Below are 12,430 nucleotides of genomic sequence, written 5' to 3'. Positions count from 1 at the left end.
ACATAAGCTGTTTCAAGAGGATGAGATGGAGAGCTGTAAATTAGGAGACCTAATGTCATTCAGCTTTGGCTTGCCAATGGATATGTATTCACAGATATATACACCACACAGACACACAGACACACACACACACACACACACACACACACACACACACACATCAATAATGAAAAAGAAAATGACCTCCATTCGAGAAGCTGAATGTATACTATTCACTTGATGTAGAACTAGTTTGACCAGATGAAAGTTCTGTAAACAGATTACTGTTCTGGGTTAAAATAAAATGAATGTAGTTTTTTTTCCCTCTGATGGGTACATCTAGAAATATTTATGCTAATTGACAGTATCATATGTATGATGTCCCTCCTTTGACACCACATACATGCCCTTATTGGAAGAATTGTGCGGTCTGCATGAAAGGGTGAAAAATGTCCATGAAAGAGGATTCTCTGAACACATGAATTTGAATCAATAGTGAGAACTCAAATCCATATAAAATAGTATCTACCTCTGGGAAGACAATGTACTCCATTTCATTAAGAAAACATCTAAGTCCAAGCACTCTGGTGCCTACCTTTAACCTCAATATTCAGGAGGAAGTGGCATGTGATGATTCCATATGAATTCAAGACCTGTTGGACTGTAAAAGGCAGTCTGTATTCTGGTTGAGCGAGGCTTACTCCAGAGACCCAGTAGAAAATTCTACAAGGGACAGAACAGCGGGCTACGCCCCCAGACATTAGGCTGCTGACGCTACAAGCCCTCACTCCCTTATCCTGTGGCTACCTATTCTGTAGACAATGCCCCAAGCTCCTGGTATTCTGGCTATACACATTTACCTGACTACAGTCAGGAATGCCCTGCCTCACAGTTACCTGGGGACATCAAGATTGCCCAGCCCACTGTAAAAGCGGCCGCTTGCCCTCTCCTCTCTCTCTAAGTGCTTGCTCTCTTGTCTCTTGCTCTCTTTCTCCCCCTCTCTTTTCCCCCTCTTTCCATGTAGCCATGGCCGGCCTCTACTTTTCTACCTTCTCTCTCTGTTTTCTAAAATAAAACACCAAAACCATGGACTGCCTTCTTTCATCTAGACTAGCCCTGCGAGAGCAATGGATTAGGCCTTCTCCTAAAGAGCCTCATCTAATCTCCTGCAGGAAGGCCTTCCAGCATTTTCAGCCTGGAGACCCGGACCAAGGACTCTCACCTGCTCAGGAATCACCCAGCGCTTCTTTCTCCCTTCAGGCCCCGGGCTGATTAAGCTGCCCCAGGGGCCCCCACTTTGTTCTCAGCTCTTCCAAGATATCCAGCAGCATCTGGGATGTCCGAGACTGAGAACCCATGAGACTGTTCCCTCCCCATCCCGGCGGACTGGGGTTCGTGGCTTCCCACCACCAGATGACCACCTGGTGGCGTGGAGAGTGCGCAGATAGTCTCTCCCATGTCTCCCCGCCCAGAGTCTCCCAGCTCTGGCAGGATGCGGGTCTTGCCTACCCCTTTATTTCCCCACTGCCTGGCATCCTACAAAGACCAGCTTGTCTACATAGCAAATTCCAGACTGTGCAAGGCTACATAGTAAGACCCTGTTTCAAACAAATAAAGGAAGAGATCATCCGAAGTGACTGGAAATGAGTAACTAGTTGGCCCTGTGGGGATATTTTTATTTCCATATAGTCTGTGCTTCTGTTTAGCTGAACATTCAGGGCAAAGGTAGCCAGGTCATCCTCAGTGACGTCAGCCTGCTGTGTTATTTCTTGCTGAGACACTCTGATCGACTTTTTTCTAGGGTAATTTCTTAATTCCTATTCAGATCAGGACACCCATTTCATCATAGTATCCCCATGTCCTTCCCTATGTCTTAGTGCTATAAGTAACAGAGCTCCTTGTGGGTGTTAGACACTTCTCTTAACAACACACATGCTAAACCCATGTGATATGCATGTCTCCCGGTCAGGCTGGAAGAATATGATAAAGAGTTGCTTATTATGCTATGCATAAGTATGAATCTCCTGCACATTTCAGTTGCCCTGAAGCTTTCAGTGTCTCTAAAGTAGTACTTCTGGACTGTAATGTGTCTACGACTCACTCGGGATCTTGTTAGAGCGACAAGTTCTGACTTTGCAAATACAACTGTGGTCTCTAGTTGATGGCTTCTACTTGTCTGTAAATTTCTATTTGTACAATCAGACATTTTAGCATTTTTTTTATGAGTGTCATCCCAGATAGCGGTCTCAGTGCCATAGAGAAACTTAATAGAAATGTTTATCTGTGGCTCTTTACATAGAACACTACCACCGAGTTAGGGCCTCAGAGAGAGGGGCTCAGGCACCCGACTTAACAAGTCACCTACGTGATTCCGATACACATTGAGAACCTGATTTTGCAATATGCTGGAAAGAAGGGGACATTTTTGAACTATTTAACTGTAGGCTGCCACCCAAGAACTTAGAGCAGTAAACCAGTTGGCTGCCAGCAGACGATTAACGCCACCTTTTAGAGTATAGCTAACCCATCCCACACTGAATCCAAGTCAGTAGGCTCCTGAAGGATTAAGCAAAATAAGGAAGTTTAAAAATCACAAGCTGTTGCTCTAACCGCCTTTACTTAGGAAGGTGACCAAATTACCAGCCCTGATCCACCTTCTCTTGATTCCGCTGACAAAAGACACACATACAGTTTGTTCTTTTTTTAACTTGCCTTATGACACGATTGCTGGACATTTACTCTCTGCTGCCTGGAAAAGCATGCCTTTAATATTTTTATCTCCACTTCTCATACCTGTCCTAAACTTCAGCAGCTAGTTCCACCTAGCCCTTAACCAAAGATAAATGACCTGTAGTAGTGGCCACAGGCCCCAGCTCCTCCAGAGACCTCACACAGCTGCTGGTTTCTTCTCCCTCCAAAGTATGGCAAAAAAAACCCTCCTCCTCTCCTTTCTTGTATCTCCTGGGCCCCGAAAATCCTGCCTGTACCTCCTTCCTCTGCCCAGCAATTGCCCCCAACTTTCTTTATTGACAGATTAAGAACCAATTGGGGAACAGGACCTTAGCATCAGAACTGCCAACTTCAATGAGCTTGTGAGGAAATTAACACAGTTCAGTGAGTATGGGAAGCATACATTATAGATATCATGATCCCAGTACTTGGGAGAAAAGTAGAGAGGCCTTCGTGGTCAGAGAGGTTCACAAGATTTAGAGGTTCAAGTTTCACTGCATTATTTCTCACCTTCTGTTTCAATGACTCACTTGCTCCTGGTTCTGTTTCTTTTTTTTTGTTTTTTGTTTTTGTTTTTTGTTTTGTTTATTGCTTTTGTTTCTAGCTTAAAAGACCAGAAACGGGTAGGAACTCCTATGACCCTAAATCTGTCAAATATTTACCGATACACAAAGAGGCAGAGCTCCTTCAAAGCTGTCCTGACACATTCAGGTTCCCCGTGCATATCCTTATGTGTACATTATAGATGTTAACCTTACATTTCCTGTTTTCCCTGTAGATCTTCTATGGTTGTCAGAGAAAGCAAATGTGATCATAATTCCTACTGTTGTCATGGTGATGAAATACTTCAGCCACTTGGTCGTTGTTCAGTGTTCTACACCTGCACTTCATCTCATGCTCCTGCAGGTGCTAATTTGGGGTAATTGAGATGCTATGTTTGGCATGGATTAACCACATGTCATGTGGATTACCCACCTATATGAAAAGAACTTATCTCTGGCTTTTCAAATACATGTACAATGCAGCTCCATAATTTTATAACGAGTTTGTTTTATTTATCTCTTTATTTTGTCCCCCTCCTCCCCCAGGAGGCGAATCAAGTACCAATTATAGTATAGGTGTGCCAGGAAGAAAATGTCAACTGCCAGTCACTGAAACCCGTGTGGGTCCAATAAAAGAATGCTTAAAAGGGATGGGTATGGGAAATTGCCTGGGAAGCAGCCATGTAATGGTAAGGCAAGGATATGGAAGAGAAATGCTATCGAAATAAAGAAAATGAATATAACAGAATCCAGAACAACATCTCACAACACGAGCCACGTTGAGGAGATTTTCCATGGCAGAGGGTCTTTGATCCCAGCGTCATAGGAACACGCTTTACTAAGTTCCTGAGTCACTAATTACTCAATTACATTCTCTGCTCTCAATTTACAACTACTAAGATAGCACCACTCACAACCAAGCATCCCTTCTCCATATATCTCTTACTCACTTTCAGAACATCTCACCTCTGGCTTACGTCTGTCTTCTCAATAGCCCCTTTTTGATCCCCTTGCTCAGAAATTTTAGTTTCTTTGACATTTCATATATCATCTCTGCTGGTTGTATTATTTCAATCCTATGGGTATGCCCATACCTTTTCTGGCTCAAAAACTCACATCATGATCTCCACAGCACCATTTATACACCTTATAAGTGAGTCAAACTGAGATCTGACTTCTAGGAGCTAAGAGAAGGGTCTTTCCATACGTCTTTTTGTTAGGGTATTGTTCTCATACCCATTCATTACCAAAAAAATATTGTATATTGAATATTATCAGGATTGGATACATTTAAAAATTGTTTCAACTTCTCGGCCTGTGTCAACACTCTCAGGGACTTGGGTTATTATTGCAGGACAATCCCCCAGACGGTCTTCATGTTTCACACTCTACTGTGTCTATTTTCAACACACCTGCTAAAATTATCCTTGAAAAATATGCCAGCTTGAGATTCTCTAATGGCTTCTAATGCCCCAGAAAATGGAAGCTAAATCCTTACACTGCTCCAAAATGTCTAACATGATTTAGTCCTTTCAGTCTTTAGCTGGCTGCTATTTCTTTTAAATCACACTAACTGCCTTCTTTACTTGGTCTTGTTGCCCTGTGTCCTATACCTACTGGCTCCTTGCTGTGATGTCTCTACAAGTTCCTTTCACTCATATTTTTCTCACCATGCTACTGACTTAGATAATGCACTGTACACATTTTTGCAACTTATATTTTTCCACCCCATCTAGTAAATATTTCATGGATTCATGAAAATTAGAGTTCTATTATGTAAAAGGTTTTTTTTTTTTTAAATTGAACTTGCAAACCATTTTGAAATTGGGCAGGAAATATATTGGTTACTGGTTGTTATAAAGCTTATCTCACCAGGATAGATAAAAATTATCAGAGCATTAAGTTTAGAATTTGATACATATGTTCATACTAAGATTATATTTATTATGAAGGAATTATATCAATAGTTCTTTCAGACTCTCATTAACGTATTAGTAGTCTAGGTATAGAATCAGTCAAATCTACTTGGAAGTTTATTTTTATAACTCTGTCCCTTTCTGGTTAATCAAGGGAAGTAATTAACAAGTGAGAGAAGTTCATATAACACATATTTATTTCTTAATTATCTTTGTAAGAGAAAATATAAGAACTCAGAAAATAGTAAGTTCACAAGAGTCTGTTTGCTATTCTCAGGAAAAGTGTATCTCTTTCGCTGAAGAAAGATCTTAGTGTCTCAAAGAACACATGAGAGATGTTGAGAACCAATGTCTACATAGTTAAGTACTATGTTGGCTTTCAGACCCGGACCAAGAGGCGAAGGTGCATATTTAACACACCAAAGTGGACCTGGCCTCCAGGTTCTCCCAGCATCCTTCAGTCCCTCTAGAATGTAGACATTTTGGTCTCCTTGTTTCCTCTTCCTCTCAGCATTTTCTCTCTCCCTGAATGCTCACTCTCTTTCTTTCTCTTTCCTCTTGCTTTTGTCTTCCATCCCATGGCATCCTACTTAGTCTCCTTCCTTGGGACTGGCGGACCTGCCTGAGGGTGGTTATCTAATAAGCCTACCTTTATGTACTTTAATTTGGCTGAAATTGGCTCATTTCACTGGCGGAGAATACTTACCAGCTATTATTAGCTTTTAGGCCATTTGATGATAATACAGTCTATATTGTATTGAAGTGCAAGTTTGTTCTTCACCTCCTGTCTTCTGTTAATTTTTAAGGGATGTGAGCATTCTTGTTGTCACTGTTGGATGTTGATTCATTCCCACCTCTTTGGCCTCTATCTTTTATTTAGTACATCCTCACACCACTTCTCCTCTGTCTTCAGGCTGGGGACAATCACCGATCAATGTGTTCTCCAATATCAACACTGCTACTTTCTTTCCATCCAAGCCTTAAGACTGTAAGGGTCTATGACTTTTCTGAAGAATGATACTTTGGATTCCAACAGTATGTAAATTCAAAGAGTGTTTTATTCTGCAGAAGTCCAGAATTCTGGGGTCTCTCATTACCATGCTAAATTTAAAGTACATCAGAGAAATTATGGAGTAGGTGACCTTATCCTTGCTCTATCTCTTAGGGACATTCCAGAACTATTACTGGGGTGTGAGGGCTAGAAACACTTGCTGACCCACTGTCCTTCTTTCAGGCCAGGTGGTGGGGCAGTTTCTGACTAGCTGCCTGAAGCCTTGGATTTTAGGCCTAATCTCCTGAACTGCCAATTTGAAGTCTGTCACAGAGTCAGCCTGTCTCATCAAAGACCACACCTGCATCATAGATTTAGTGCCTGGTATGATAACTAGAAAGGGCTGCTGCCTGTGCTCATGAGAAAACATACACTCAGAAATACACACATACTCGTGAACATGTAGAAGCAGAAGAGGAAGATTGACTGAGAGAATGAGAAGAGTCATTCTGAGAAATGAAGAAGCTTAGATTTTGCTTTCACAGCACAGAGTTTTTGTGTAATGTGAGCACCAGCTCAGATGGCATGAACAGGTCTCTTCTTCCTCAATACAAGAACCAATATTCTCAGGCATGATGCTAAAGTCACAAAAGATTTGAATAGGCCGAAAAGATGGCTTACTGAGGAAAGGAGGAGACAGCCTTGTGAAAATGATGACATTTTCCTCTGAGGCTTTATAAAGTAATAAAAATGATACTCATTTCTTGTTTAATTTCACGTGTTCTTCCAATTCATGTTTTTAGTAGAAAGGTAAAAGGGAATACATAGCAGTCTAAGATGTTCCCCTTATTCCTACGTCCTTCCACAGTATAATGACCCACCCATGAAGAGCCATGGTGAAGACTTGCTCCCACCTCAAGCAGAGTGTAGTAAAGAAAAGTGTGTGCTAATGTGTTTTTTTTTTTTATCATCAATATGTGATTAAAATTTCAATACAGCTTTTAAGATCTGAGAGCATTTTGCTTAATAATTTAAGCTTCTGGGTGCCTTCTCAATTTAATTTAGGAGCAAACGTTCTGCAAGCCTCTTTTAATAGTCTCAAGCTAGAATCTACTAAACTAGTCTCAGTTATGCATACCGTCAGCAAACTCTGGCTTAATCTCCCTAGAACTCTGAATGGCGAACTCTTTTTTTTTTTTTAAAGATTTATTTATTTATTATATGTAAGTACACTGTAGCTGTCTTCAGATGCACCAGAAGAGGGCGTCAGATCTCATTATGGGTGGTTGTGAGCCACCATGTGGTTGCTGGGATTTGAACTCATGACCTTCCGAAGAGCAGTCAGTGCTCTTCCCCACTGAGCCATCTCACCAGCTCAGAACGGCGAACTCTTTAAGTGAAAGGCCACCAACAGGGTGGTTGGTTGTTGAGTGGGGCCATCTAACCACCTCTCCTATAGTTATGCTCATGATAATTCCTGAAATTCTTGTCATCTTATCTACTGACTTTCTCCTTCTATGGCAAAAGCTACATGAAGAAGGGAAAGTTTATTTTGGCTCAAGGTTTGAGGGTAATGTGAGAGCCAAAATTAATTTGTGAGCCTCACCTGCTATAGGTCAAGGTAACTTTCCTAGACTGCTGGGAATTGTAGTTCTTGAAAAACAAGGCCACAAGGGAAATAACAGTGGATTTGTAGTTTTGTCCTTAAGAAGGCCCTGCCATTGTTGGGAGATCTGCATGAAGGCCTGCCAGTAGCTCCCGTTCTCCTACATGGGCCACCTTGTCTAGTCTCAGGGAGAGAGAAGATGTGCCTATCTTGCAGTGAGGGTTGGGAGAATATTCAGTATGGGGGGATTCCCCCTTCTCAGAGAAGAAGGGGAGTGGGTTGAGAGGAGGAAATGGAGTGGGGCTGGGAGGTCAGGAGGGATTTGATCTTAGGATGTGAAGTGAATAAACAGATACATTTTCAAAGAGCCCCCATAACATTTGTCTTGTAGCAACTTGCTAGGACTTTCAGAGTGGACCTGACCAAAGTACCTCCTGGTCAGCCTTTAATTTGAAACTTGTTTCAAATTTGGCTCAAAATTCTGGAGCAGGATTTTCTCTTGCAAATCTTGGGCGTCAGCAGTACAACCCATCATGATAACATGGCAGCAGGTTACAAAGTACCCAGTCATAAAGTAGAGAGAGGAATGAATTACTCGCTTTCCTTTCCTTTTTACTGGGTATACTAGCAGGTTAGGTGACACATGCAGACTTAGGCGGGGTTCTCCTTTTATACTCTCTGGAAGGACCCTCACAGATACACCCAAAGCTGTTTATCTCATTAATATCCCAGGCATTGTGTTTCCTATTATAACTAAGCACCAAGCGCTCCTTTTGTCAACCAGGTCCCCAAATGCAGCACACTTGCCCTGCTGTTTTGTGTGGTAAGGCTTATATCTTTAGTGAGGATTCTAGTAAAATCTCTAAGCCCGGAATGCCACCAAGCTCTTAGCACACACTAGCACAATACATTTGCAATGGGAGGGGGCAGGCTGAAAAAGTTTAATGGCCACCACGAAAAGTAATGAAAAGTGTAGTAACTCATGAAAGTTGGAAATAAAACCTGACTATCAGATTTGGAGGAAAATTGTTAACAGGAAAAATTCAGAGAAAGGTATGTGTTCTTCTGTCTGTTGTTTTTTTCATTTACAAACTTCTCAAAAGAAGCTGAGAGGGAGGGTCCCCATGGTCTCTTTAAAAGAATCTATATTCCATTTTCAAAAGTTTGTGGAGTGTTTTCCATGTACCAGGTCAGGTCGGCATCAGTATCCCTTTCCTTTCTCCACTTCACATTCTTATTATTCAAAGCTCCTTTGTTTGCTTGGAGAGAAGACATTACCAGTGTCTGATTCCGAATGAGATCACATGCAACCCTAGAGCTATTCCTGTGATATCTTGCTTTACAGGGTAGAGGGCAGTTCTAGACAGGCTTCAGTATCCTCCATATACCTTCCTATTATACTGGGACAAAAAGATGTCTTTTAAGTTCTGTGATGGGGTTAAAATATAGGAAGAAAAGAAATAAGGAAACAGAGAAAGAAAGAATAAGGAAATTTGGAGAACATAGGTATGAGAAAACTATGCAATTAATCTTAGCTTCAACTCAGTTATAATTAATAAAGGTATTATAAAGAAGCTCAATTAGCCTGGTGGTTTCGATAGGAATCACTGGGCAGGGTGATCCCTTTGCAGGAATAAAACTCTGGGTTCAACTGAGCATACCACTACCATCATCAGTACCACAGTTTGGAATGGGTAATGATGTTGTATTAATTTTAGCATATGTAGAAGAAACTGGTGAGGTAGAAGCTGAGGCATGTTATGACTAAATTACACAAAACACCTTCATTGTTATGCTTGTATATAATAGCATATCATAGGGTATTAATGACCCATCTCCTTTCTCATGGCCCATACCCCAACCCCACACCACATTAGTCTTTTCCTCCCCACCATTTAAACGTTCATCTTCAAATCTTGGGACATCACGGCAGCAATTCTCTTATGACATGTTCTCTCTCATTAAAAACATAGAGAGCTTAGAATATATGCAGAAATAAAAGCCAAACTGATTCTAAATTGTTAATATCATCTTTTTCTGCATGCACGTGTGTACACATTCTATGCCTACATATTTTAAAGTATGGCTCTATATAGCATAATTCTTTAGTATATTTTCCTGTCTTGTAGATGGAGTAAATTTTCTTCCATGTTGGGATGTGGCTTAAGTCCTGTGACTATATAAAGTGCCTTGCAGCACATAAGTGCTAAATATATGGTTCTAAGCATTAATACATCAACACACGAAGCTGTTGGAGTCAAGACATAAGAGATTTTTTTAATAAGGGATTTTATTGGCTCTAGCTGGGTAAGGTGGTTTCCCAAAGCTTGAAGACCAAAGTTTGTATCTGCCAGTTGCCCTCTGACTTCTGTGTGCTCACAAGTTCTGCTGATTCAGAGAACTAAATAGCAAATGAAGGGTGGTTGCTCTTGTTTGAGGAATCTAGATGTGTGTGTGTGTGTGTGTGTGTGTGTGTGTGTGAGAGAGAGAGAGAGAGAGAGAGAGAGAGAGAGAGAGAGAGAGAGAGAGAGAGAGAGAGAGAGAGAGAGAGAGAGAGAGAGAGAACATGTCATAAGAGAATTGCTGCCATGTTGTCCCAAGACTTGAAGATGAAAGTTTAAATGGTGGGGATGGGGGGAGACTAATGCGGTGTGGGGTTAGGGTGTGAGCTATGAGAAAGGAAATGGGCCAGCAAGAGCTGTGTTGAGGTTTTGTCTTTTAATGTCTATTGTAACACTGCCCCCCCCAAGACCTGGAGACTGCAGTAGCCCCTGGGACTCTGCCCCCAAGTTAATTCTGATTGGCTAATAAAGATGTCTATAGCCAATAGTTGGACAGAAGAGAGAAGTGGGGTTGAGGTTTCCTGAGCTTGGTGAGAGGACCATGAGGAGGAAAGGAACAAGAAGAAGCCACCATGGAATAGAAGAACATACAGGAGGGAGAAGGAGAGCCATTATAGGCTAAAGGCCAAGTGAATGTGGCCCAGAGGGCTGCCCAGTTGAAGTTAAGAGCAGCCCAGATGGAACATAGTAAATAGTGAGTGATAACTTGGGGGTTATCAATAGGAAAGTGGATTCTAAGCGCATGAAGGGTAAGCAGCTACTCAGCTATTGTGCTGCCCGAGGCTATTTAAAAATATAAAGGCTGTGTGTATCTTTTTTTCTGGGAGTATAAATTGTCTAAGATGGGGAAGAATCCCCAGAGTGGGATTATTTAACATTTTCTACTAGAGAGCTGGGCAGAGTACTGCACTAAGTGTGAATGAAGAGAGTACAACAATGACTTATGTGCCTAAAGATATAATCTTGAAACCTATCACTCCAGGATAACTGTAAATTTTAATTTAAAGTCAAAGAAAATTATTTTGTTTCTGTGTTTGCCAAAAAAAGGGGGAGCCCTTTTATTATCAAGGAGCTAAATCACTGAACACAACTTGAGGTACCTGTGTGGAGCTGTACCTCATGTCCTGGTCCGTGGTCATCACCTGCCATCACTCTGTTTTGCCTTCAGGTTACCATTCCTGCTGTGTGCTGTCATGCATCTCAATTCTGTGTAAGATATTACATAAACCGACTTCACCCGCCTCTTTGAGAGCTACTCATTCCCTGGGTGTCTCCTGTGTATAAGTGACATATTTGCTTTAATAGAACTCTGATGGTCTTTCTCTTATAATGCTTTTTTTTTTCTCTTACAGCTCATATGACCAAGTTCAGGATGACCAAGAGCCTTCAGAGTGCAGAGCAGATCTGCACTCATCCTAGGTACAAGCACCCATTAGCATTTCCAGGCAGAGAGATCAAAGGTACTGACCTGGGCTCCCACTTCGCTGTCCTTTAGCTCTTTAATTACAGCCTTTTGAAATTGGTTTCACAGTTAAAAGGTGGCATGACATGCACAGGGAAAGGCCATGTTTTCATTCCAGAGTTTAATGTGCTAATAAAGAGCACAGAGAGGCAAGTGCCTGCACTGATATATATGTCATGTCAAACAGCGGTGTAACCCAATCGAATGCAAGCATCAAGAGACTCAGCTGCCGCCACGAAGAGGGTCAGGGTTCAAGTGATAACTGTTGATTGGAAGGAAAGTGTTTGAGACGACCAGATGAAGATGATGTGTCTCTGTTCTAGTCTATTCTTTTCAAATGAGTACAAAATGCCCAGATAATACTAGGAGAATTTATCTATGATTTTATTTCATCTTGTTTCTTTTTATTTATACTTTAATTTATTGTATAATAGTGCTTCTGTTTAGGGATTTCTCAACAACTGCTTCTGACTCACACTGAAAAGTCAACTGAGCACAATGTGGGCTCAGGTGCTAAAGTTCAGGCAAGCATCTTGCCTGCAGACTCCAACTTCCATTAGATTTTCTTTGCAAAACTTTGTACAAAAAAAAAATTCTCTGATTTCTTTCTTGAAAGTAAATATTCTCTCAGTCTCCTTTCAGGTTTAAAATTCAGGAATGCCCTTATCAAGAACTGGACAGCCATCAGTTTGAGAAAATCAGAAAGAGCATTTTATATTTTTATCTTTGAGTTTGTATGGAAGGAGGAAAAATATTTTCACAAGCATTGATAAATAAAGGCAGATGATTTAATCATATGGACCAACCATACCCAAACTCCTTCCAGCACTTACCTATCACTTCAGCCCAGAAGAAAAACCCT

The 12,430-nt window shown here is 41.3% G+C and overlaps 1 protein-coding gene across 22 annotated transcripts in view; it reads right to left on the bottom strand.

Annotated features, from left to right (window-relative positions):
- Nucleotides 1-12,430, bottom strand: part of Pcdh15 (protocadherin related 15) — a 1,206,525-nt gene that overhangs the window by 462,115 nt on the left and 731,980 nt on the right. The window contains exon 1 of one of the 22 annotated variants that reach the window (XM_031346909.1): nt 3,468-3,488. The exons of 19 other annotated variants lie outside the window; for them this stretch is intronic. The gene's annotated coding sequence lies outside the window, so the exon portion shown is untranslated. 2 more of the 22 variants (XM_031346910.1, XM_031346911.1) reach the window with 2 other exon arrangements.

Source organism: Mastomys coucha, unplaced genomic scaffold, assembly GCF_008632895.1.
Source record: "Mastomys coucha isolate ucsf_1 unplaced genomic scaffold, UCSF_Mcou_1 pScaffold3, whole genome shotgun sequence".
Classification (NCBI taxonomy): Eukaryota; Metazoa; Chordata; class Mammalia; order Rodentia; family Muridae; genus Mastomys; species Mastomys coucha.
Note: the sequence above shows the minus strand (reverse complement) of the source record. Positions and strands in the feature narration are given on the sequence as shown.